The sequence below is a fragment of the Peromyscus leucopus genome, chromosome 18 (assembly GCF_004664715.2).
Source record: "Peromyscus leucopus breed LL Stock chromosome 18, UCI_PerLeu_2.1, whole genome shotgun sequence".
Lineage (NCBI taxonomy): Eukaryota > Metazoa > Chordata > Mammalia > Rodentia > Cricetidae > Peromyscus > Peromyscus leucopus.
Genome location: NC_051078.1, coordinates 45,435,240 through 45,459,317, shown reverse-complemented (window position 1 = coordinate 45,459,317; position 24,078 = coordinate 45,435,240).

Here is a 24,078-nt window from a genome sequence, read left to right as displayed (position 1 = left end):
GTCTCTCCAGCCTGGCAGCTTGTGAGAACAAGATTAAATACAGGACAGAAGACTAATGGACACCAGGCTCTGTTATGCAAACTGCTTGAGTATGATTATGATACATTATTGGCATCTTAATGTGAGCTTGTCAGTTTTCCAGCCCCTAACAAAACACCTGAGACAGTCAACTCATAAAGAGAAAAGGATTATTTTGCTTCATGGGTTTGGGGGTTTTAATTAGCACTTACTATGTTCTTTACATAGTAAGACCCACTCTAAGAATTCATTTATTTAATTCTCACGACAATGCTATAAATCACACACAACAATTCTGCCTTACCTATAGTTTCAGTTACCTGGAGCCAGCTGTGGTCTGAAAGGGTTAAATGGAAAATTCCAGAAAGAAAGAACTTGTGATTTAAATGTCATGCCATCCTGAAGAACACAACGAAACCTCACGTGGCCCAGCTGTAGCCTGGGTTTGTTGTACACACAATCTCTGCTGCTCACCCGTCAGGCATTTCAGAGCCCTCTTGGCTGCCAGTACTGTGCTGAGTTACCCAAGTGCTGTGTTGAAGTGCCACTTATTTTACTTTAAAAAGGGCACAAAACACAAGAGTAGTGATGTTGGCAATCCAGATAGAATAGAGATGCCACAGAGAAGGCACAATCACTTAACAGATGTCAGAACAATGGTTTCCTGGGTCCATGCTGTAAGGATTCGGTCCTTAATTATGTCATCAACCTTTGACGGCGTCCCAGCCTAAAAAGCGGGTGGGCTCTCTGTGCGCCCTCTGTCCCCTCTCCTTTCCGCTCCTTCCTCCCATTGGCTCCCCATCTCTCCCCCCCCCCCGTCTGTCTGTCTGTCTCTCCCCTCTTCCCCCCCCCCCCCCGCCCCAATAAAGCTCTAAAAAGGTAACCATGGCTATGATTCTTTCAATCAGCATGCTCCTCTGCCGCCATGGCTGCCGCGGGCACCGACCAGCCATGAGGGGCAGCGCCGCGGCATAAACAACACATGCTATGGTTTCAGGCATCTGCTGGGGGCCTTGGGGTGTGATCCCCATATTGTAGAAATATTAGTGGCTTCAGAGGACCCGAGAGTCCATGCTTTTACTCACTCCTGTGTCCCTCATCTGTGTAGGTGAGGTCTCCTCATTACACACTCAGGGTCACATTCACACCATTTGGGGGTGGGGTGCTCAGGTCTCCATTAGTGGAAGGCTCTGTATCATTCTCTTAAGGCTTTTGTTGAAATTACCCAAGACCCCTGGAGACTTAATTTCAAAATGCTTGGCTTTACTTCTTAACTCTGTGTAAAGAACAAACCAGAAAGATGAATCAGCCCCCCCTTTGCTTCTGTGGCTGTTCTGTGGGGTCTCTGTGGGTTGCCGGTTTCAGGGTACCTGGGGTCACCATGTCCTTTACACCTTGGATTGGGATATTGACCTTGGAGGTCCCCAGGAAACATAGCTGGGCTCATATAACATGCTGCAGGTCCTGAACTATGCAGAAAGTCCGTATCTGTAGGGCTTTTGGCTCAGCTCTTGACCTGTAGGGCTAGATGGCTGTCCTTACCTTGAAATAAAAACAATATTTATGGCTTCTTTCAAGAAAGAAAATAAGTGAAGATTGTGGTATTGTGTTGCCCAAAATATTGTGTACTCTAATAAATTTATCTGGGGTCAGAGAACAGACAGCCACTAGATACAAAGGCTAGAAAATGGTGGCACTCACACCTTTAATCCTAGCATTCCAGAGATAGAAATCCCTCTGGATCTCTGTGAGTTCAAGGCCACATTGGAAATAGCCAAGCATGGTGACACACGCCTTTAATCCCAGAAAGCCAGCCTTTAATCCCAGGGAGTGGTGGTAGAAAGCAGAAAGATATATAAGGCGTGAGGACCAGAAACTAGAAGTTTTTTGGCTGGTTAAGCATTTGGCTGGTTAAGCATTCAGGCTTTTGAGCAGCAATTCAGCTGAGAGCCATTGAGAAGAGGACTCAGAAGCCTCCAGTCTGAGGAAACAAGACCAGCTGAGGATCCGGCGAGGTGAGATAGCTGTGGCTTGTTCTGTCTCTCTAATCTACTAGCATGGACCCCAATAACTGACCTCGGGTTTGATTTTATTAATAAGAACTTTTAAGATTTCCTGCTACAGAAGATCTGGCTATTTTCCGTGGACATTCTTCAGAGCAACCATCAGCTGGACTCGAACACTTGGTGGGTGAGAACTCCCAGCACATCCCATCACCTAGAATTGTCTTGTACTACTTGTCTACCTCCTACATACATTTTGTTCTAATGATTTTGCCTTAGCCTCTTCCACTAGACTTGTGTTCTGTGTATATTCATTAAAGTAGTGTTTGCTAAGTGTTCAAGGTGTACAGGCACTGTCTACTGAGCATACAGACATGAAACTAACAGACAATAAACCCAGCCTCTAGGAGCTTACATTCTGTGGGATGGATAAGAAAATGAGATCCTACAGTTCACTGGAGTATAGTAAGTGCTGGGGTACTTCATGTTGGATGACTGGAAATGAAGGACGAAGTAGGACTGATAACTGGCTAGGAGGAGGCCCGAGGAATGTGACATTGGAGAAGAGGAAATTGGGGATCCATTGGCATATAAAGAACATTACAGACATGAGAAAAAATGCCCTGAGCCTGGAGTATAACAGTCTATGAGGAGAAGCAGGGGACAATGTGACTCTGTTGTCCTCCACACAGGATTGCTTCTCAAAGAAATCACTTCAGAGCAAAGGAAGTATGGCGACAGCCCCGTACTCCCTTGGCTCACTGGTATTGTCATGTCCCTTGGCATCTGGAAGAAGCTGGCTCATTGGGAGGGTGAAATGGCCTTTGGAAGATATTTATAGTGCCAGCTCGCAGAGATAGAACAAGAAAGCTGTATGTGCTGTGAATTAGAACCCAACATAAGGGCTGGGGAGATGGCTCAGTCATTAAAGGCTAGGCTTACAACCAAAAATTTAAGAATCCAACATAAGGTACCATAGTCTCATAGCCCAGAGGCAATAGCTGGGTATGGAAATGGTGCCACTCACTATCACCCCCAGCGACCCACATTTTTCTTCCTGTTCCCATAACCCTATTCTCTGCTGACCTAGAGGTCTTAGTTCTAAAGGAAGGAATATTTTCACCAAAACATGACAAAGACTCTATTGAGCTGGATTTTAGACTTCTGCCTGGCTACATTGGACTCACAAGCCTCTAAACAACAGGTAAAGAGGGATGGATCCTGACTAGCAAGGAGAACTGGACCAAGACCTCACAGTGGAGGTATGGAAGTGTGTCTTCATGAAGACATGCATTCCTGAGCATCACCACACCTTAGTATTACTCATCTGGATGTGATGAAGGTTTATAGAAGACCACAGCCAACCAATAAAGGCGGAGTTTCTAATGGTCCGGACTGCAGAAGTAAAGGTTTATGTGACTTGTCTGTCTCCACTCTGCCCTTTCGCTGATTCAGGTCCATGGACTAGCACGAAGGGCATCAGATGCAGAATTTCATCTTTCTAGACATAATGAATCAAAACAGATCTCCAAGGGGCTCATCACAGGTCTTGGCACACTTTACCTGCTGACATACCACACTGTCTTCCTTCACCTACTTTGTTGATGACTCCGAATCCTCTTCACTGGCCTCCTTTGTTCATTCAAATACGATAAACACAAACACTCCATAGAGTTCCAGCCCACAAAATCTTCCAGCAATTTCTGAATTTTCTGGGAACTTTTCCCTCCCAAACCTTGAACTACTTCATAATGCTGAAGACACACCTATCTCTCTCTTTGTGGAGTCAGACGTCTGTTTTCAGCTGCTTGCCGGAAACAGTTTTTGTGTCTGTTTGTAGTACTTCAAATGCAACACATCTCAGACAGACCCCCTATGCCCCGACTACCAATCTTGATTTCCAGCCTCCCTCCTCACTAATCTCTAGGGTCTTCCCTAGCTCTTCTGCCTTTCTTCTACCACATCCAATCAGCTGCTGAACTTTTCCAACCTTTCTCATCTGTCTAGTACCAGCTTTGTCTCCTTTCACCTGGTGTTGCTTTAATTTTTTAAGTTCTTGCAATCAATTAGTTGAATTATTGATTACTCTCTTACCTGTACCTCCTCCTTCCATCCTTGAGTTCATTTTCCACCTGTCACTAGTGCATGCTTCACCAAAGGCACCCTGGATGGTTATTGACCTGACTCACACTTACATTTTCTTAAAAAAATTTGTGTGTGGTATGCATGCATATGTGTATGCATGTTTTTCACATGTGTGGGCACATTTCTTTTTGTTTGTTTGTTTGTTTTTCTAAGAGGTTTTCTATTCATTTTACTACCAACCACCGAGTCCCCTGTCCTCCCTCCTCCTGTTCCCCAGTCTCCCCCCCCACCCCATTCCCACCTCCTCCAAGGCAAGGTCTCCCATGGGGAGTCAGCAGAGCCTGGTACATTCAGTTGAGACAGGTCCAAGCTCCCCCCAACACCTCCCCTCACCCCCACCCCCGCCGCACCAAGGCTGCGCAAAGTGTCTCATCATAGACACTAGACTCCAAAAATCCACCTCATGCAGTAGGAACAGGTCCCGATCCCACTGCCTGCGGGCCCCCTAAAGTTCAAGCTAAAAAATTGTCTTGCTTATCCAGAGGGCCTAGTGCCATGAGGGCCCCTCAGCTATTGGTCCACAGTTCATGCATTTCCACTAGTTTGGCTAGTTGTCTCTGTCCTTTTTCCAGTCATGGTCTCGATATCTCTTGCTCATAGAATCCCTCCTCTCTCTCATCGATTGGACTCCTGGAGCTCTGCCTGGGATGCGGCTGTGGATCTCTACACGTGCTTCCATCAGTCACTGGGTGAGAGTTCTATCATGACAGGTAGGGTATTCAGCCATCCGATCACCAGAGTAGGTCAGCTCAGGCACCCTCTTGACTATTGCCAGTAGTCTATGGTGGAGTCATCCTTGTGGATTCCTGGGGACCTCCCTAGCGCTCTGCTTCTCTCTATTCCCATGGTGTCTTCATTTATCATGGTTTCTCTTTCCTTGTTCCCCCACTCTGTTTCTGATCCAGCTCGAACCTCCCACTCCCCTAAGCTCTCATCCCCCATCCCTTACCCTCCATTACCCTCCCTTGCTCCCAGTTTGCTCATGTATATCTCATCCATTTCTCCATCACTGGGCAATCCATGCATCCTTTCTAGGGTCCTCCTTACTATCTAGCCTCCCTGGAGCTGTGGGTTGCAGTCTGGTTATCCTTTGCTTTATATGTAGTATCCACTTATGAGTGAGTACATACCATGTTTGTCCTTCTGAGTCTGGGTTACCTCACTCAGGATGATATTTTCTAGTTCCATCCATTTGCCAGCAAACCTTATGATGTCATTGTTTTTCTCTCCTGAATAGTACTCCATTGTGTATATGTACCACATTTTCTTTATCCATTCTTCAGTTGAGGGGCATTTAGGTTGTTTCCAGGTTCTGGTTATTATAAATAATGCTGCTATGAACATAGTTGAGTATGTGTCCTTATGGAATGATGGAGCATTCCTTGGGTATATGCCCAAGAGTGGTATAGCTGGGTCTTGAGGGAGATTGATTCCCAATTTTCTGAGAAACCGCCATACTGATTTCCAAAGTGGCTGTACAAGTTTGCATTCCCACTAACAGTGTACAAATGTTCCTCTTGCTCCATATCCTCTCCAGCATAAGCTATCTTCAGTGTTCTTGATCTTAGTCATTCTGATGGTATCTCAGAGTCGTTTTGATTTGCATTTCCCTGACAATTAAGGATGTTGAGCAATTCCTTAAATGTCTTTTGGCCATTTGAGATTCTTCTGTTGAGAACTCTGTTTAGATCTCTAGCCCATTCTTAATTGGACTGTTAGGTATTTTCATGTCAAGTTTCTTGAGTTCTTTATATATTCGGGATATCAGCCCTCTGTCAGATGTGGGGTTGGTGAAGATCTTTTCCCATTCTGTAGGCTGTTGTTTTGCCTTGTTGACCATGTCCTTTGCCCTACGAAAGCTTCTCAATTTCAAGAGATCCCATTGATTGATTGTTTCTTTCAGTGTTTGTGCTACTGGTGTTATATTTAGGAAGTGATCTCCTGTGCCAATGCATTCAAGACTACTTCTTACTTTCTCTTCTATCAGGTTCAGAGTAACTGGATTTATGTTGAGGTCTTTGATCCACTTGGACTTAAGTTTTGTGCATGGTGACAGATATGGATCTATTTGCAATCTTCTACATATTGACATCCAGTTAAGCCAACACCATTTGTTGAAGATGCTTTCTTTTTTCCATGGTACAGTTTTGGCTTCTTTGTCAAAAATTAGGTGCTCATATGTGTGTGGATTAATGTCAGGATCTTCAATTCGATTCCATTGGTCCACATGTCAGTTTTTATGCCAGTACCAAGCTATTTTTATTACTGTAGCTCTATAGTAGAGCTTGAAGTCAGGGATTGTGATGCCTCCAGAGGTTACTTTATTGTACAAGATTCTTTTAGCTATCCTAGGTTTTTTGTTTTTCCATATGAAGTTGAGTATTTTTCTTTCCAGGTCTGTGAAGAATTGTGCTGGAATTTTGATGGGGATTGCATTGAATCTGTAGAATGCTTTTGGTAAGCTTGCCATTTTTACTATGTTAGTCCTGCCTATCCATGAGCATGGGAGATCTTTCCACTTTCTGATATCTTCTTCAATTTCTTTCTTCAGAGATTTAAAGTTCTTATCAAACAGATCTTTCACTTGCTTAGTTAGAGTCACCCCAAGGAATTTTATATTATTTGTGGCTATTGTAAAGCGTAATGTTTCTCTGATTTCTTTCTCAGCCCATTTACAGTTAAATTGTATATAGGAGGGCTACTGATTTTTTTTTTTTTAGTTAATCTTGTATCCTGCCATTTTACTGAAGTCATTTATCAGCTGTAGGAGTTCCCTGGTAGAATTTTTGGGGTCACTTATGTACACTATCATATCATCTGCAAATAGTGAAAGTTTGACTTCTTCCTTTCCAATTTCTATCCCTTTGATCTCCTTTCATCTTATTCCTCTGACTTGAACTTCAAGTACTATATTGAATAAATATGGGGAGAGTGGACAGTCTTGTCTTGTTCCTGATTTTAGTGGAATTGCTTTAAGTTTCTCTCCATTTAATTTGATGTTGGCTGTCAGTGGGCATATTTCTTTATGTAGGTGTAGGTTTACATTTGTGTATGTGTGTGATGAGGCCAGAAGTTGATGTTTCTTGGCGTCATCCATCTTTCTCCTGTTTATATATTATGGCAGGGTCTCTAGCTTGAAGCCAGAGCTCAATAATTTGGCTAGTTCAGCTAAACAGCTTGCTCGGGGGACCCTCCCCCCACCTCCTGTCTGCTGGGATTTCAAGAGGGCTTCCACATTCTCCTGGCATTTGCTTGGGCACTGAAGATACAAAATTTGGCTCTCCTTCTTGTCTAGTAAGTGATTTACCAGCTAAGCAGCCTCCTCATACCTCTTCATTGCTTAAAAAAACCCCAGTTCTAGAGGTGGGGAAATGTGCTTGTTCTACAATCATGAAGGCCTAGGTCTGAGTCCCTCGCATCCATGTAAAAAGGTGGATGTGGTAGTGTCTTAGTTAGGGTTTCTATTGCTGTGATGAAACACCATGACCACAGTAACTCTTATAAATGAAAGCATTTAATTAGGGCTTGCTTGCATTCAGAAGTTTAGTCCATTATCATCATGGCAGGAAACATGGCCACATGCCAGCAGACAAGGTGCTGGAGAGGTAGCTGAGAGCTCTACATCTGGGTCAGCAGGCAGCAGGAAGAGAGAGAGAGAGAATCACTGGGGCTGGCTTGAGCTTCTGAAACCCCAAAGCCCACCCCCAGTGACACACTTCCTCCAACAAGACCACACCTACGCCAACAAGTCTACATGTTCTAATCCTTTCAAATAGTGCCACTGCCTATGAGCCCATGGGGGCCATTTTCATTCAAACCATCACGGGTGGTGTGTGCCTATAATCTCATAATACCAGTACTGTGGAGGTAGAGACAAGAGGATTCCCGAAGCTTGCTTCCTTTCCAACCAATCTGGCGGAGTTAGTGACTTTCAGATTCAGTGAAAGATCTTGTTTCAAAAAACAAGGTGGAGCGCAATTGAGACTGACACTTGATGTGCGTTTCTGGCCCCCACAAGCACTTGTACACATGTACACACCATACACAATCGTGCACACTCAGACCCTTCTCCAGTTTTGCATAACCAGCAGGATCAAGTCCAAATTTATGATCCTGAATGTCAATGTGATGTCTACTCTGCCTGTTTTCCTAGCATAGTTTTTGTCTGTCCTCTGCATCCCAGAAATACAAATTTCACACACATCTTCATATTACCACACACTTTTACCCCCATTCCATGCTTTTGCCCTTCAGTATATTCTCCTTCCCAGAGCATCCTTCTCTGTGCTCTGCTTATCTTCATGTCATTGTGAATGAGTCGAGACCTGATCATCACGGGGTCCACTTGTAGAGACAAGTGCATAGGATGGCTTTCTCCGCATGTCTCGTACTAGGGTATTTAGCCCAATAAGCTACTTTGTTTTTGTCAAAGCCACCCCAACTTCCAACTTGCTGGCTTTGCACAGAGAGTAGCTTTGGGTCATCTTGATACTAATATTAGTACCATGTGACAACATGACTAAGAGCTAATAAAGTCTGAGAATCAAATTAACCCAAATAAATGAGGCAGACTCGAATCCCTGCCCTGTTAATTTCCACTTATTCATCCTTGGCTAAATTATGTAAACTCCCCAACACCTCAGTTTCTTCATCTATAAAATGAAAACCATAATATGGGTTTCAACCCGTGCTAGGAGACTGTTTCAGGTCAATGACATCTAGTGCCAGCATTCTGGGAGCGCAAGAGTTGTTGATGTGGAGAGCCAAGGAAATCACGCATGATGATGAAGATTAGGATGTAATCAAACTGTGCACTCACCCTTGACTCTGAGGGGGGTGGAAGCCCAGCAGGTACCTGCCAGCGAGGTCTGGCTCCACAAGGCATTTGCCGAGGTCAAGGCAGACCACACACATTCTCCTGCTGCTGTGTTGACCTACTTGACTTCTCAAAAATGAGGAAGTGGAAAGAGAGACAAACAAATTCCCTGCCCCACTTATGTTTCTCCTCCGGCCCAAAGCGCAATAATAAACCTCTCATCTCCTGCATCACGTGCAGATGAGTTTTCAAAGGCACATTTTTATTTGAAAGAAAATTCTAACTCCATTTCTTAACTGTGGACATCTGGCTTAGGACTGTTGACTGTGGTCATGTCTACTTTCCTTGCCTGGAACTCTTGGCAGTGCTGGTGACAGAGTCTCAGCTTCCCCCAGGAAAGCCCTCTGTGGCCTGGCTCCTGGTCTACCACCCACACCTCACCTTCTTCCTTATTGTCAAGACAGTCTCAGGCTGCCTTGCTTAAGATATTGAGTCAACACACTTCCTGCTTGATCCTGGATGCATCTCTGTTAGATCTCCTTGGATCTCTGGAGTGTCTAAACTCCACAGAGCTGGACCGATTTGAGTAGTCCAGATTAGCTTCTCAGCGTTGTTGCTAACAAAAGCAGGTTTTCCAAGGCTAGAGTTCTGACTATCTGTGGGGCAAATCCTGTCTATGTGTGTGAAGCAAGCAGAAGAACAAAGGTGACCTCTTGTAAATGTGGGTGGTTTAAAATGGAAGGATAGAAGTGTGTGCTCTTTAGGGAAGCAGGGCAGGGGTCACAGGATACCTTGAAGCTGTTAAGATTCCTAGAGGGAATGAAGCCCATGTGCTGAAGCTTTTCTTAGATTTGTAATAATAGTGATGATGATGATGATGATAATGATGGTGGTGGTGATGATGGTGGTGGTGATGATGGTGATGGTGATGATGATGATGGTGGTAGTGGTGGTGGTGATGATAATAAAGGTCTTTATCTCTGTTTCCTGGCACATAGCTCTTACAATCCTTGGAGTTTGGGATATGATAAGATTTTTCATAGTATGGAATATGACTAGTATGGGGGACTCTGAGTAGCTTTTGGACAGGTGGCAGGTTGCTAGGATAACCAGTCATGGGATAACAGGGCTGAGACCTCTGGAGACAGGAGGGAGGCTGGAGGCTGAGTTATTCACCAGCAGCCCGTGACCTGAGCAATCACTCCTGTGTTCAAACCTCCATAGCCTTCCAGAAGAACAGGATTAGAACTTCTGGATGACCAACATGTAGATGACTAGAGTGGGCAGTACACACAGAAAGGTCTGGAAAGTTACTCTTCCACAGACTCGACTCTACGTACTTGTCCTCTGTCTTTTGTACTCTACTGTTCCTGAGGACTGCTCTTATATAATAAACTTATAATCCAATAAGTGACTTATTTTCCTGGTTTCTGAAATTGTTCCAGCAAGTAACAGAGATGGGAAGGGAATAGGGTAACCTGTGACACATGCCAACTTGTCAGAAGCACAGCTGATACCCTGTCCTTGCAAGTGGTATCTGAAGTTTGGAGGAGGAGGCAGTCTTGAGGGACAGATTGCTTTTCCTATGACTCTGGTGCATCCTCAGGTAAATGGCCTCAGTACTGAGTCCCATTGTAGGATGCCTGGCGTGACTGTGGAGAACTGGAGAAGTATTTGATATGAGAAAAAATGTATACCTTTGGTGAGGAAGAGGCAGGACAGAAAACAGCTCTTTTTCAAACCTTCTAAGAAGGTTCAGGGTCTCCTGGGTGGAAAGGAAAGGGTCTCCTGAAGGTCAGAGAGAGTAGGTAGGTTCCCATTTAATCATCTGCCCAGGTTTGCCAGTAAGAGTAGTGAATTGTTGTTGAGAAGACCCTCGAAGACACAATGTTCTGTTGTATGTAGGCCCCCAAACCATCTCAGCTGTGTTGGACTTAGAGGTTCCTCTCATGAAAATCACATGTGTTCAAAGCTCCTTGGTGTTATCCTAGGGTGGGGTAGCTTGTGTTTTAGTGGCCCAGTTAAAGCTTTCATGTATTTGTTGGCTACCACACCTCAGCTCCCCAGTGACAACATTTCCATCAGTGTGAGCCGAGGGACTGTCAATGAGATGAAGAGAGTTCTTTGTCCTCATTCTGCCTGGGGCTGCAGCTCCATCAGTAGATGTCCCCAGATAGGTTGTGGCTCTGTCTTTGCAGAACATTATCTTCTAGAGCTCTAAGCTATTTCTTCTTATTACTGTACTGCTTAACTTTATTCTATTAGACTGGAAGTCATACATCCCAACTCCTTCTTGGCTGGGAGCCTTGACTATGGTGGGATATTCCTTGGAGAGTAGGAATATTTTGTTTTTCTTAGCCCCCAACCTCTCTATTCTGATGCCTGAAATCTAAATTCACCCCCATCTCCAAACTATTTTTACTCATTATTCCAGAAATAACCGCAGGTCCTCACCTACATCCTCTCCCCTGAGACGGTTCCTGGGTGAGGCATGTTTCCCGTAAGTGCTCAAGTAAATTATCCTTTGGCCTGCTGTCTAAACACAAAGGTAAATTAAAATGCTTAACTGTCTGAATGGCAGGGGTTCCCCAAATTGATGCAATCTGTTTTTTTCTGTTCTTTTTAGCTTGGAAGGAAACCTGGCTTCTGCCAGGTACCCTGGACATCTGTCAGAGACCAACCAGCCAGATATGGGAACCTGGAAATACTTTTTAAAAGTTCAATTTATCTATTTGAGTGTGTGTGTGTGTGTGTGTGTGTGTGTGTGTGTGTGTGTGTGTGTTTGCAAATGCACACATACACTTGGGTGAGGCGTTTGGATAGGTTTATGCATGAATCTGTGCATAGGGAGGACATCGTGTGTCCTCTATCACTCTTTGCCTTATCCATTCAAGACAGGATCTCTTGCTGAACCTGGAGACAGGCTGGCAGCCAGGAAGCCCCAGAGACCCCCCCCCATCCACTTCCCCTGCCACACTCAGTGCTTCAGGTCCAGGCATGTGTGGGATCATGCCTGGCTTGTTATATGTTTGTGTAGATTAGAACTCTGCTCTCCATGCTTATACTATAAGTGCTCTTAGCTGCTGAGCCATCTCTCTAGCCCTCTTTAAAAAAAAAAAAAAAACCTAAGTAAAACAGACCAAGCAGGGTGACTTTGTTAGATGAAATTGTCACTTAAAACTCTTGCTAAGGAGCTTGAGAGATGGCTAAGAGGTTAAGAGTACTTGCCACGCTTCCAGAGGACCTGAGTTCAATTCCCAGCACCCACATGGCAGCTCATAACTGCCTCTTATTCCAGTTCCAGGGGATCTGATGCCCTACTCTGGCCTCCTTGGGCACGCAAATAGTGCACAGATATACATGCAATCGAAATACCCATATATGTAAAATAAGTTTAAGAAGACTCTTGCTAAGGGTCTTTCCAAATACCTGGAAGAAGATCTCTGTAGGCAGTAATGGCCAGCTTCCACAAGGAGGGGAGTAAGGCTTGTTGCCTTTTAAGGCAGCTGCTTTGGTTTTAACCATAGGTCTCTCGTTCAAGTTGTGATCTGGGCTAATGTGTAACTGCTCTGTGCTTACTCCCATTTTCCTGCAAAATGGAAATGAATGATAAGAACAGTCTCTTCTCCCAAAGTTGGCTTAAGTGGAGGACTTAGATAGCACTTGGCACGCGGCAAGCCCTAAAGGAGTGCTAATAGTTACACTGCTATCTGTTCATTCACAGAAAGGAAGGACAGCGATAACTGGGCGAGTCTTAGGTAGGGTTACTATTGCTGTTATGAAACATCATGACCAAAAGCACCTTGCTGGAGAAAGGGTCTATTCCACTCACAGTTCCATGTAACGGTTTATCATCAAAAGCAGTGAGGGCAGGAACTCACACAGGGCAGGAACCTGGAGGCAGGAGCTGATGCAGAGGCCATGGAGGGTGCTGCTTAATGGCTTGGTCCTCATGGCTTGCTCAGCCTGCTTTCTTATAGAGCTCAGGACCACCAGCTTACGGGTGGCACCACCCACCATAGACTGGGCCCTACCCAATCGCTAATTAAGAAAATGCCCTACTGGCTTACCTACAGCTGGATCTTATGGAGGCATTTTCTCAATTGAGGCTCCTGCCTCTCAAATGACTTTAGTTTGTGTCAAGTTAACATAAAACTAGCCAGCACAGGGAGTGACCGAATTGAACACTTAGCGTGGAAAGCCTGTTTAAGATATGTGTATATGCTTATCTTCTTGATGGATAGTAATAATAGAGGCAGTGAATCACTGGATTCATGCTCTGTATCCTCATTGTTACACAAACCCATATGAGCTGTTTCTTAATTTATAACCATCCTATCATGTAATATTCTCATTAGTTCAGTGTAATTTGCATTGGTGTTATTGTTCATAATCAGCAGTTTAAACATAAACTCAAGTCTGACTGATGCCAAAACTTGCACCCTTATCACAATCTAATGGTTTTATTTCCCAAAGCCTCACTAACTCATGAGGAAAGCAGGTGCTCCCTGGGCAACGAGGATGCCTAAAGACAACCAGTCTCGGATGGGAAAAGACAAGTACAGTGAAGAAGACGATAGCAGCCTCCAATCATCTCGACTTCCGTGTGTTTGAACTTGTCACTCCTTACAGCTAAGGTGTCGTCTGGTGGCAGCTGGCCTCATCTCGTTCAAGTTCACAACTCTTGCTAAGCTTTTATTTGTAGAAAACTCTGGGGGCAAGGTGTGGCTTTTTAAAATTTCCATTGTACCAACTAGCAGTGCCCTGCTGATTTCTCGACAGTGAATGCCGCCTTTCCATTTTCCTTTAAATGACTAGGATGTAACTTGGAGGTGAACAGGACACTACCAACTTTAGCTTCCAGGTCCAGATGTGAAAGTCTAACAGGCACCCCATCAGTGTGGTGTGTCCTTGGCTTCTGGGCAGTGCCAACTTTCGGACTGACTTCAGAAGGAGATAAGGAGAGGCTCCTGCCTAAAACTGTTGCTGAGAAGCAGAGGTGGAGTGGGAAACACCTCAGGGCAATCTCTTCTAAGGACAACCTTGCACAAACTCTGGACAGCCTCGGCTTCCCTTTATGCAGCTCTTCTAGAACCTGACATCTGGTCTGGAACAGGTCCTGAAGGCACAAGCAAGTTACAGGAAGAAGTTGCCCAAATGTCTATGGTTTCTACTCCTGTTACAATGCCATCTGCTGCCAAGCATGCACCTGTAGCCCCAGGGGGTGTGCCCTGTAACTGGTTGACTGAGGAAGAGAAGACTAGGGCCTGGTTTACTGATGGTTCTGTATCTTATGCAGGCACCCCCCAAAGTGGACAGCTGAAGCATTACAGCCCCTTTCTGAGACAATCCTGAAAGATACTGGTGAAGGGAAATCTTCACACTGGGTAGAACTTCAGGCACTACACATGGTCATACATTGTTTGGAAGGAGAAATGGCCAGATGTGTGACTGTTCACTGATTCAAGGGTTGTAGCCAGTGGATTGGCTGGATGGTCAGGAACTTAGAAGGAGCATGAAGGGAAAAATCAGTAAGAAAAACATCTGTTGAAGTAGCATGTGGATAGAGCTCTGCAAATGGGCAAAGGGTGTGAAGATATTTGTGTGCCATGTAAATGCTCATCCAAAGGTGACTTCAGCAGAGGGGAGTCCAGTAATCAAGTAGATAGGATGACCCATTCTGTGGAATGTCAGCCTCTTCCTCCAGCCCTTCCTGTCATTGCCCAATGGTCCATGAACAAAGTGGCCACGGTGGCAGGGATGGAGGTTGTATGTGGACTTGATAACAGGGATTTCCACTCACCAAGGCTAACCTGGCTACAGCTGCTGCTGAGTGCCAGATCTGCCAACAGCAGAGATGAGCACTGAGCCCCAGATATGGCACCATTCCCTGGGGTGGCCAGCCAGTGACCTGGTGGCAGGTTGACTATACTGGACCATTTTCTCCACGGAAAGGACAATTCTGTCCTTACTGGAGTAGATGCTTATTCTGGTTATGGATCTGCTTTCCTGAATATAATGCTTCTGCCAAAACCACCATCCATGAACTTAAAGAGTACGTTATCCACCAACATATATCCCACACAGTATTGCTTCTGACCAGGAACTCATTTCACAGCCAGAGAAATACAACAGTGGCCCATGATCATGGAATCCATGGGTCTTTCCAGGTTCCCCACCATCCTGAAGCAGCTGACCTGATAGAAAGAAGGAATGTCCCTTTAAAGACACGGTTTCAGTGCCACTTAGGCGGCAGCCGCATGGAGGACTGCAGCAAGTGTCCCCAGAAGACAGCGTATGTGCTGAATCAGCGTCTACTATACGGTACGGTTTCTCCCTTAGCCAGGATCCACGGGTCCAGGAATCGAGGGGTGGAAAGGGCAATAGTTCCACTCACTGTCACCCCTAGTGACCCCCTAGCACATTTTGCTTCCGGTTCTCTCCACCTTAAGTTCTGCTGGCCTAGGTGCATTTGTTCTAGAGGAGGGAGCAGTCCTGCCAGGTGACATAACAAACATTCCATTGACCTGGAAACCCAGACTTCTCCCTGGCCGCTTTGGGCTTCTAATGCTCTAAGCCAGCAGACAGCCAACAGACTCAGAAAGGACTAACAGTGTTAGGTGCTTGTTATTGATCCAGACTACCATGGGGGAAATGGATTGCTTCTCCACAATGGAGGTAAGAGAGACTGTGAAGGAGTGCAGGGGATCCTTTAAAGTGTCTCATGGTGCTACCACGTCCTGTGGTTAAACCCATGGTAAAGTCCAACAGCCTAACCCAGACAGGATGGCAAAGAGCACAGACCCTTTGGGAATGAAGCTATAGGTTACTCCTCCAGGAAAAGAGCCAAGACCTTCTGAGGGCAGAGGAAACACAAAATGGGTGGTAGGGGAAGGCAGTTATAAATACCAGCTAAGGCCACGTGGCCAGTTGCAGAAATGAAGATTATAATTGGCATGCATTTTCCTGTCATAGGTTTGTTAAGAAGGTGTCTGTACAGATACTTATGTTTTTTTATTTCTTTCTTATTAATGTAGCATTGATTAAGAGAATATCAGTAGTTATCATATTAAAGTTTGAGAGACTAAAAGAATGTCCCTTGGGACTGGGGAGATGGCTGGGGAGTTAAGAGCACTGGCTGCTCTTCCAGAGGACCCAGGTTCAATTCCCAGCACCCACATGGCAGCTCACAACTGTCTGTAACTCCCTCACACACAGACAGCCTTGGGGACTGAACAACTACTGGATTCTTGGATCTTCTGTTCGTAGACAGTCACTGTTGGACTAGCTGGGTCATGGCCTGTAAGCCGCTCTAATGAATCCCCTTTGTATATATTCATCCTTCAAGTTCTATTCCTCTAGAGAGAGAGTCCCTCCACAGTCTCATCACATAGAAACGGCTGCCTTTAACTTTTATGGTCATAATTCCACATTCTTTCTTTCTCTTTCCAGAAATGTAAATATAAATAGATAAAAGAACAGATGAAATACATATGGATAGTCTTTGTCTCTAAAAGCAAAAAGTACTCAATGAACAACCTGTTTTTTCACAAAGGAAGTGACCGGAACTACTGAGATGTGGTCAGTACATACAGATTTACAAGAAGAGATAAGCTGAGGAGGTCTCAGTAGCGACAGGCAGGGCGACCACAGTTCTCAAACCTCCCTGGAACAGCGCCACCATGGAGGAAGGGACTGCCACACATCTCCACCCTGCATTATCATTCACACAGCTGTATTGTCATTTAAAACCGTGTTTTAAAATCCCAATGACTGTGGCTAGTTTTAGTTTTGTACTTTGATACATTAATGTTCACACTTTGTGTGTGTGTGTGTGTGTACATGTGGTGTCTGAGTGTGTGTCCATGCGGGGTGTGTGTGGGTGTTTGCATGTGTGTATGTACATGTGGTGTGTGGTATGTGTGTGTACCTGTAGTGTGTGTGTGTATGTGTGTGTATGTGGGATATGTGTGTGTGTTCACATGTGTGTATGTACACGTGATGTGTGTGTACATGTGGTGTCTGGGTGTGTGTACATGTGGAGTGTATGTGTGGGTAGCTGTTTGCATGTGTATATGTACATGTAGTATGTGGCATGTGTGTGTACATGTGGTGTGTATGTATATGTTGGTTATGTGTGTATGTACATGTAGTGTGGTGTGTGTGTACATATGGTGTCTAGATATGTGTACATGTGGGGTGTGTGTATACATGTGAGGTATGTATGTGTATTTAAATGCAGGTATGTACATGTGATATGTGGTGAGGTTTGTATGTATGTGTGTATATATGTGGTGTGTGTGTGTGTGTGAAGGTGTACATACATGTATGTGCATGTGCATATAGAAGCCAGAGACTGATGTTGGGTACCTTCTAACAGTCCTTTCCCTTCTACATTAGGTAGGTTTCCTCACTTGAACCCAGAACTCACTGGTTTGGCTAGTCTGGCTCACCAGCTTGCTCCAGGGGTCTCCTGACTCTACTTCCTGCAGCAGCAGAGGTGAGGATGGATGTGGGGGGAAAGCTAGTTGTGAGGTGGTAAATGTTGGCGTGCGAGAGTAGAGATCATGTGGTAGTAAGCGCAGTGGAAGTAGCAGTCAGGCACCGAGTTATGTCTTAGCCCATTCCTGTGTTATAACAAAAATCAGAGAATCAGTCATTTGTAAAAGCCAGAAATTTATTTCCCACAGATCAGGGCACCAACATTCCTGTGTGTGCCGAGGGCTTGGCCTCTACTTCTGATTCAGCACTTGATCGCCACCTTCTCTGGAGGAACGAAGGGACCAGAGGGTACAGAGGGCAAAGGGAGCTAGCCAGTCATGTTGTAAGGGTCTGATCCACTCACGAGGGTGCTTCCTTCAGACAGAATGCTGTTCATGTGGTATAGGGATGAACTTCTGAAAACCTGAGTTGAGGAAGGACACACACACTCATACCAAAGTGAGAGGCCAAGGCATAGCCGGAAGGGAGATGGCACCAGCTCTGTGGTATCCATAGAAGACAAGGAAGGAGTCAGTTCTGAGAAGAAGGAGAATTTTGATGCCAAATTTTAAGGGAAAAATATCCCCCTTTTTTTTCAGAGTATTTTTGCAAGCAGTTCAGAGGAAAGCCCACATATTTCTACGAGTGACTATGCAGAGAAAGCCTTTACAGTACAGCCATGGCAAGCCCAGCATTGTTCACAGTGACGGGGCCAAGTTTCCCTTTCTTTGCTAGCGGAGGTTCAGACACCTCCAATTTATTTCTGTTTGGCTTTGCAGGCCATTAAGCAATGGATTTGGCCACAGACTCACCCTTCCTAATGATGTTTTTCTTGGGTTAGCACGGAAAACAAGCTGGCAATTGCCAAATAACCACAGGATGACAGCTCTTAGGGGAGGCACAAGGCTCCAGGTTCTGTGACAACTGGGAAAAGGGAAGTCAGGAAGGGACCCTGAAGGGACGGCTGGGGGAGGGTCTAGCGCACAGGGAGCGCTGCAGAGTTGGGTGCTTAGAGACAGCAGGACAACGCGGGGCTTGGAGTGACACACTCCTCCATCTGGGGACGCCTTACGGGTTGTTCTGGCACCAGACCCTCTCATGATGTCACAACGCCAAGCTTTATGAGGACAGGACAGTGGAAAAGAAAACACTGTGAGCCACGGTGTCTGAAAAGCGCCACATAAAACAAGGGAGGGAATCGCTGGATGGAACACTGAGTTGTGTTCTGATTTTTCCACCTTGGAAACTGGAAACTTAGCATTTAAATGAAGCAAGATGGAAGCTCCCCCGAGATGCTGATGGTGGCGATACCCCTGGGTATGCCCGCCGTGTGTGTATCTTACGTTGCTCTAAGGGCCCTCTACATTTACCATGTTACTGGACCTTGCTGACTCTAGAAGCCAATACAGTCCCTCTGCCCTGATACCTTGTCTCTGACTCACAGGAGATTCTCTAAAACAGCCAGCAGCAGTGGAAGATGCATCTGCTCAGCCTGCACTTTTCTCTACTCAGGTGCAGAAGGGATCTTGACTTGCACCACAGAAGGCAGTTGCAGCCTGAAGTAAAGTCCATTTTACTTCCCTTTACTAAGGGAAGAAGAGCATGGGGCTTTTTTTTAAATTAAAGATAGTACATGTTTATATTTAAGCTCACATAGAGGGGAGAAGTGGGGAGGGCATGGGGAAGAGCAGTATACATCCAAGGTAAGAGCTGAGTGTAAGTTTCCCAAAATGAGACAGTTGTATCACTCATATCATTGATAGCTCATTTTATGGGCAACCTTTAATAGAGGGGAGGGACTATATTAATGAGTTATGGTAGGGAAAGGGGTTATGATTTTCAAATGACAGAATTTATTTGCCTTTTTCCTCCTTGTGTGGGTGTGTCATAGTGCCAGATGCATGATGGGAGCAGGCCATTTTGCAAAGCCAATGGCGTGGAGATGCCATTAGACGTTGAAGCACAGGACAGTTAGTGATGGTCTCTGTTGGACATATGGGCCCCAGTTGGTTTGGGGTGGTCTTGTCACCATGTTGTTTGGGCAGTCACATAATGTCCCATGGCACCTCTGTGGTTGCACCAGCCTCCAGCTACTGTGCAGTTTGCTTCTTGCTTACTCTGTACCTATCTACCCTGCCTGAACACCAGGGGAAAAGAGACACCCAGGGACATGGACGTTGGCTTGTTTTTTCTACAAAGGGGCCATCCCACTGCACTCTATCAAGTCCCCTCTTTGACTGCCTAATGATCTTCTTTCCTGCTGCTCATACATCTTTGTACCTGGTTTATAGTAGAGGGCAGTTAACAAAGGATCAATGTGGTCCTTACAATTGTCATTCAAGTCCTTAGCTGTTCTCTATGCTTGCCCAACTGAATGTACTCCATCATGCATTTTTTCCCTTGGCTAGCTACCTTCTTCATCTTTCTACATCTCCATTCCTTTGACAAATTGTGACTCACAAGACTCAGGTCACCGAGCAGGGCAAATATCTTTCTCTACTTCTGACTCTTCATGGGTGAGAAGGAAGTTGTCAGAACTTAGAATGTTCTCTTCTCTTGGGTGCTGGGGGAAAGTGAAGGCCCACACCCTCCTCTAGCAGATAGGATGAGATGGCCTGAGCTGAGAGAGCTGGAAAGATTTGCTTAGCTGAAAATAAGATATGGCAACCTTGGGAATGGCAGCTCATGTCCTTAATCCTAGCACTTTGAACACTGAGATAGGAGGATTAACACAAATTTAAGACCAACATGGGGAATATAGTGAGTTATAGGGAAGCCTGGGCTGTAGAAGGAGACTCTCCAAAGAAACAAATATCCAACCAAACATACACATAAATAAACCACTGACAGAGTTGGAATTTCAACCTAAACTTCAAGCCCTTAACCAAGGGGGCAAGAATTTGAACAAATCTAAGAGCTGTTCTAGACACTACCAGTTGGCATTTCCTTCATATTGGTCCAAACTTTTCTGCTAACAAAAGCAGACTGCTGAGTTCTCACTATCACATTTCTTGTCAAATGAAGGTGCAAGGCTTCCCAGCCAAGGTCTCCCTCACAGTGATGAGTGTTGTTCAGACAGTGGGCTTCACCCAGCCTCATCCATCCCATTCCCGTCCCTGTCCAGGCACCCACTCCTCCATCTCTATTCTCTTCATTTCTGCCTCCTATGGGCATTATCTTCTGCATGCAAAGCAGCCTTTCAAGCCAACTGGGAGATTTGTTTGGGGCAGGAGATTTGTTTGGTGGAGAAGAAAGGATGGAAAACAGCCTGTGTCCTTCAACTTGACTGCTGCCAATCAAAGCTCTGGCAGAGGCAGTATTGAGCAGACTGCTTCCAAAGACAAGGTGGGCTCCAGTTTCTAGGGTGGTTGCATACTTGTTTTGGGGGCGGCAGGGTAGGGGGGAGAAATCTATTCGAGCAAACTAGAGCATAAATCAGTTAACAAGGCATAAGCAGTTTCCAAGGAGCTCCTTTGATACTGTGGTGACTCAAGGCCATACACACTAGTCACATTATTTATCACCAGGGCATGAACGTCCTAACCACATCCAAGGGTTTTCATTCGGCTTGTAACAACACACAGGACCACAAAGAAATGCAAATAATCTAGTGGAAGATTGAGAACAAAAGGCAGCCCTGGCCCCATTCTCCTCTCTTGAGTCTGCAGATACTCCAGGACCCAAGCCAGAACTTTCTCTTTTGTTCCTCCTGCTCAGTGTTTTTAGTGAGACTGGAATGACCCAGTTAGTCTATACATTGAGTTCTTGTTCTCTCTCTCTCTCTCTCTCTCTCTCTCTCTCTCTCTCTCTCTCTCTCTCTCTCCTCTAAGTCCTTCAGCCTGAATGGAGTGCACCAGCTGCCAATTTACTTCCCTGTTCTGGAACATTGTTTTAAGATATGTTAAATTTATTAATGCTGTGGAACATTTGTTTATTATTCAAACAAAGATGTGTTGCATTCTTCTATGTTGCATTTGTTTAACTCTCTGAAGATGTGTTACTTTGCCTGTCTAAAACACCTGATGGTCTAATAAAGAGCTGAACATTCAACAGCAAGACAGGAGAAAGGATAGGTGGGGCTGGCAGACAGAGAGAATAAATAGGGAGAGAAGTCTAGGCTTGACAGATTAGGGAGCAAGAGAAGAAAGAGGGGAGGACTCCAGGGACCAGCCACCCAGCTACAGAGCAAGCAGCGGAGTAAGAAGTAAAGAGAGGTATATAGAATAGAGGAAGATAAGATCCCAGAGGCAAAAGGTAGGTGGGATAATTTAAGTTAGCAAAGCGGGCTAGAAATAAGCCAAGCTACAGGCATTCATAAGAAAAATAAGCCCCAGGAAAGGCGCAAAGCTACACAGAGAAACCCTGTCTCGAAAAACCCAAAAAAAAAAAAAAAAAAAAAAAAGAAAGAATAAGCCTCCCTGTATTTATTTAGGAGCTGAGTGTTGCTCTGATTGGTTGATAAATAAAATGCTGATTGGCCAGAAACCAGACAGGAAGTATAGGCAGGGCAAGCAGATGAGGAGAATTCTGGAAAGAGGAAGGGCTGAGTCAGGAGTTACCAGCCAGACACAGAGGAAGCAAGATGACAAGGCAGAACTGAGAAAAGGTACCAAGCCATGTGGCTAAACATAGATAAGCATTATGAGTTAATTTAAGTGTAAGAGCCAATCAGTATTAAACCTGAGCTAATGGCCAAGCAGTTAAAATTAATATAAGCTTCTGAGTGATTATTTTATAAGCAAGTCACCAGACTGTGGGCTCCTGGTGGGACCGGAGAAACTTTCTGACTACACCCTCACTTACCTGTAGAGTTTCTGCTTTTCCCTCTGAAACATTAGAAGCAGAAAGACACAAGTTGGGAGTACAATTTACGAGAGGAAAGAACTGAGTTCTTAGAGCAATGGGCCAGATGTCTACTCTCTCCTGTACTGAATCTACCATGTGACTGACCAAGTGTTGAAATCTGCCTTCTAGTCTGTTGATTCATGTGAAAAATAGGGTTTTGACCTCTGTACTTCAAGTTCCTCAGTCCTATGGTCTGCCTGAGGCCAAGGTTCTCAAGTGCTCTGAAAATGGTCTTGAACCAATCAGCATGCCATATTCCCAATGACCCCCCTGAAGTAGCCTGCTGGCCAGAGCCCATCTAATCAAGGGGGACCTTAGGATTTAGATTGGGAATACTGGAGACAGACTTCATGCTGGGTGCAGATGAAGGTTCAAATAGTCCTAAGGGTGTTTCTAGTCATCTTGACACCATGAGGGGGGAGATCACTTGAGAATGGAGCTGAGGTTAAAAAAGAAAACAAAACAACCCTCCAAAGAGTTTAATAATGAACTCTAAGAAACGGATAGCGGAAAGACCAAGCTCCAATCTTAATGTATAACCTGGGTTCAGCTTTGCTGAAGTTTCTACCATTGTGGCCCTTTTGGTTACAAGAAGTAAGGAATTCTCCTTGTATGACTTTGATTTTGTGAAGGATGTAGATCTCATGACATCAGAGGTTCTTTATAAAGGGAGAAGGAAAAAAAAACTACAGATTTTTTTTGGGGGGGGGGGTTCCTTCAGTTTACTCCAGGGGCTGTGCTTGTCAGTGGAGAGCAGAGGTAAAGATGTTATGGGTCTGTAGTTACACCAAATTGGCTCAGATCCTTCAAACTGAACCCCAAACCATAGGTGAGTAGATAGACCCAAGAGCTTTGAACCTCAAAGAAACCCTTTGAAGTAGTTTATCTCCCAAACTGCACATAAAACTCCCATTGTTTTCCTGAAGAATTGGGGTTTCAAAATATCACCAGTGCCTCTAGCATTCAGCTCACTATAAATCTCCTAGGGTGAGTATATTCATGTGTCTTTCCAGTCTCCACCTTCCCAGGGAGGGAATTAATCTTTAAAGTGCAACTAAATCCACAGCACAAAGATAATTGATCCATAGAAGCCCATGTAATTCTGGTTTTGGCCTCAAGTGTGGCTGGTTCTCTGAAAGTTGAGCCACACACGAGTGTTCCCAAGGCCTGCTACTCACAAACCAGAAGGAGTCTCAGCACACTGCCCTGCCTGAGAGCTTGGGGGGAAATGGCTGACTGTATCTTGTGAGGGCAATAAGGATTGAATTTATTTCTAAATTCATTTTCTCTTGTGGGAACGGAGAGTGGGATATGATCAATTGTCAATAGTCTGAGGCACTAAATGCCGGACATTCGATGCCATAAAGATTTTCATTTATTTCCACAACTATGCAGCAGAGGCGCCAACATTTCCCACTCCAGCTCTGGACCTACACCAGGAATAGGCATTTCTAGTTAGTTGAGCACTGTTTGAATCAACAAGAAATGTATCCTTACATTTCTCAAGACAGTGCTTAAGGAAGCCACTCCCCGCCACTTTCACTTGGGATTCTGATTATAAGAGATAGGAACTCACCCATTTTTGTTCATACAGAAAAGGAACGGGGTCGATTCTATTGTAGAAAGTCCAACAAAAAATCTGATTGCAGACATGGCAGGACCCAAATGATTTGCAAGTCCAAAATCTCTCTCCTTCTTCCTCCTCCCTCCCTCTTCCCTTTCTCCTCTTAATTTTGTATTATTTTCATTGCCAGGCTAAGCCCTTCCTCC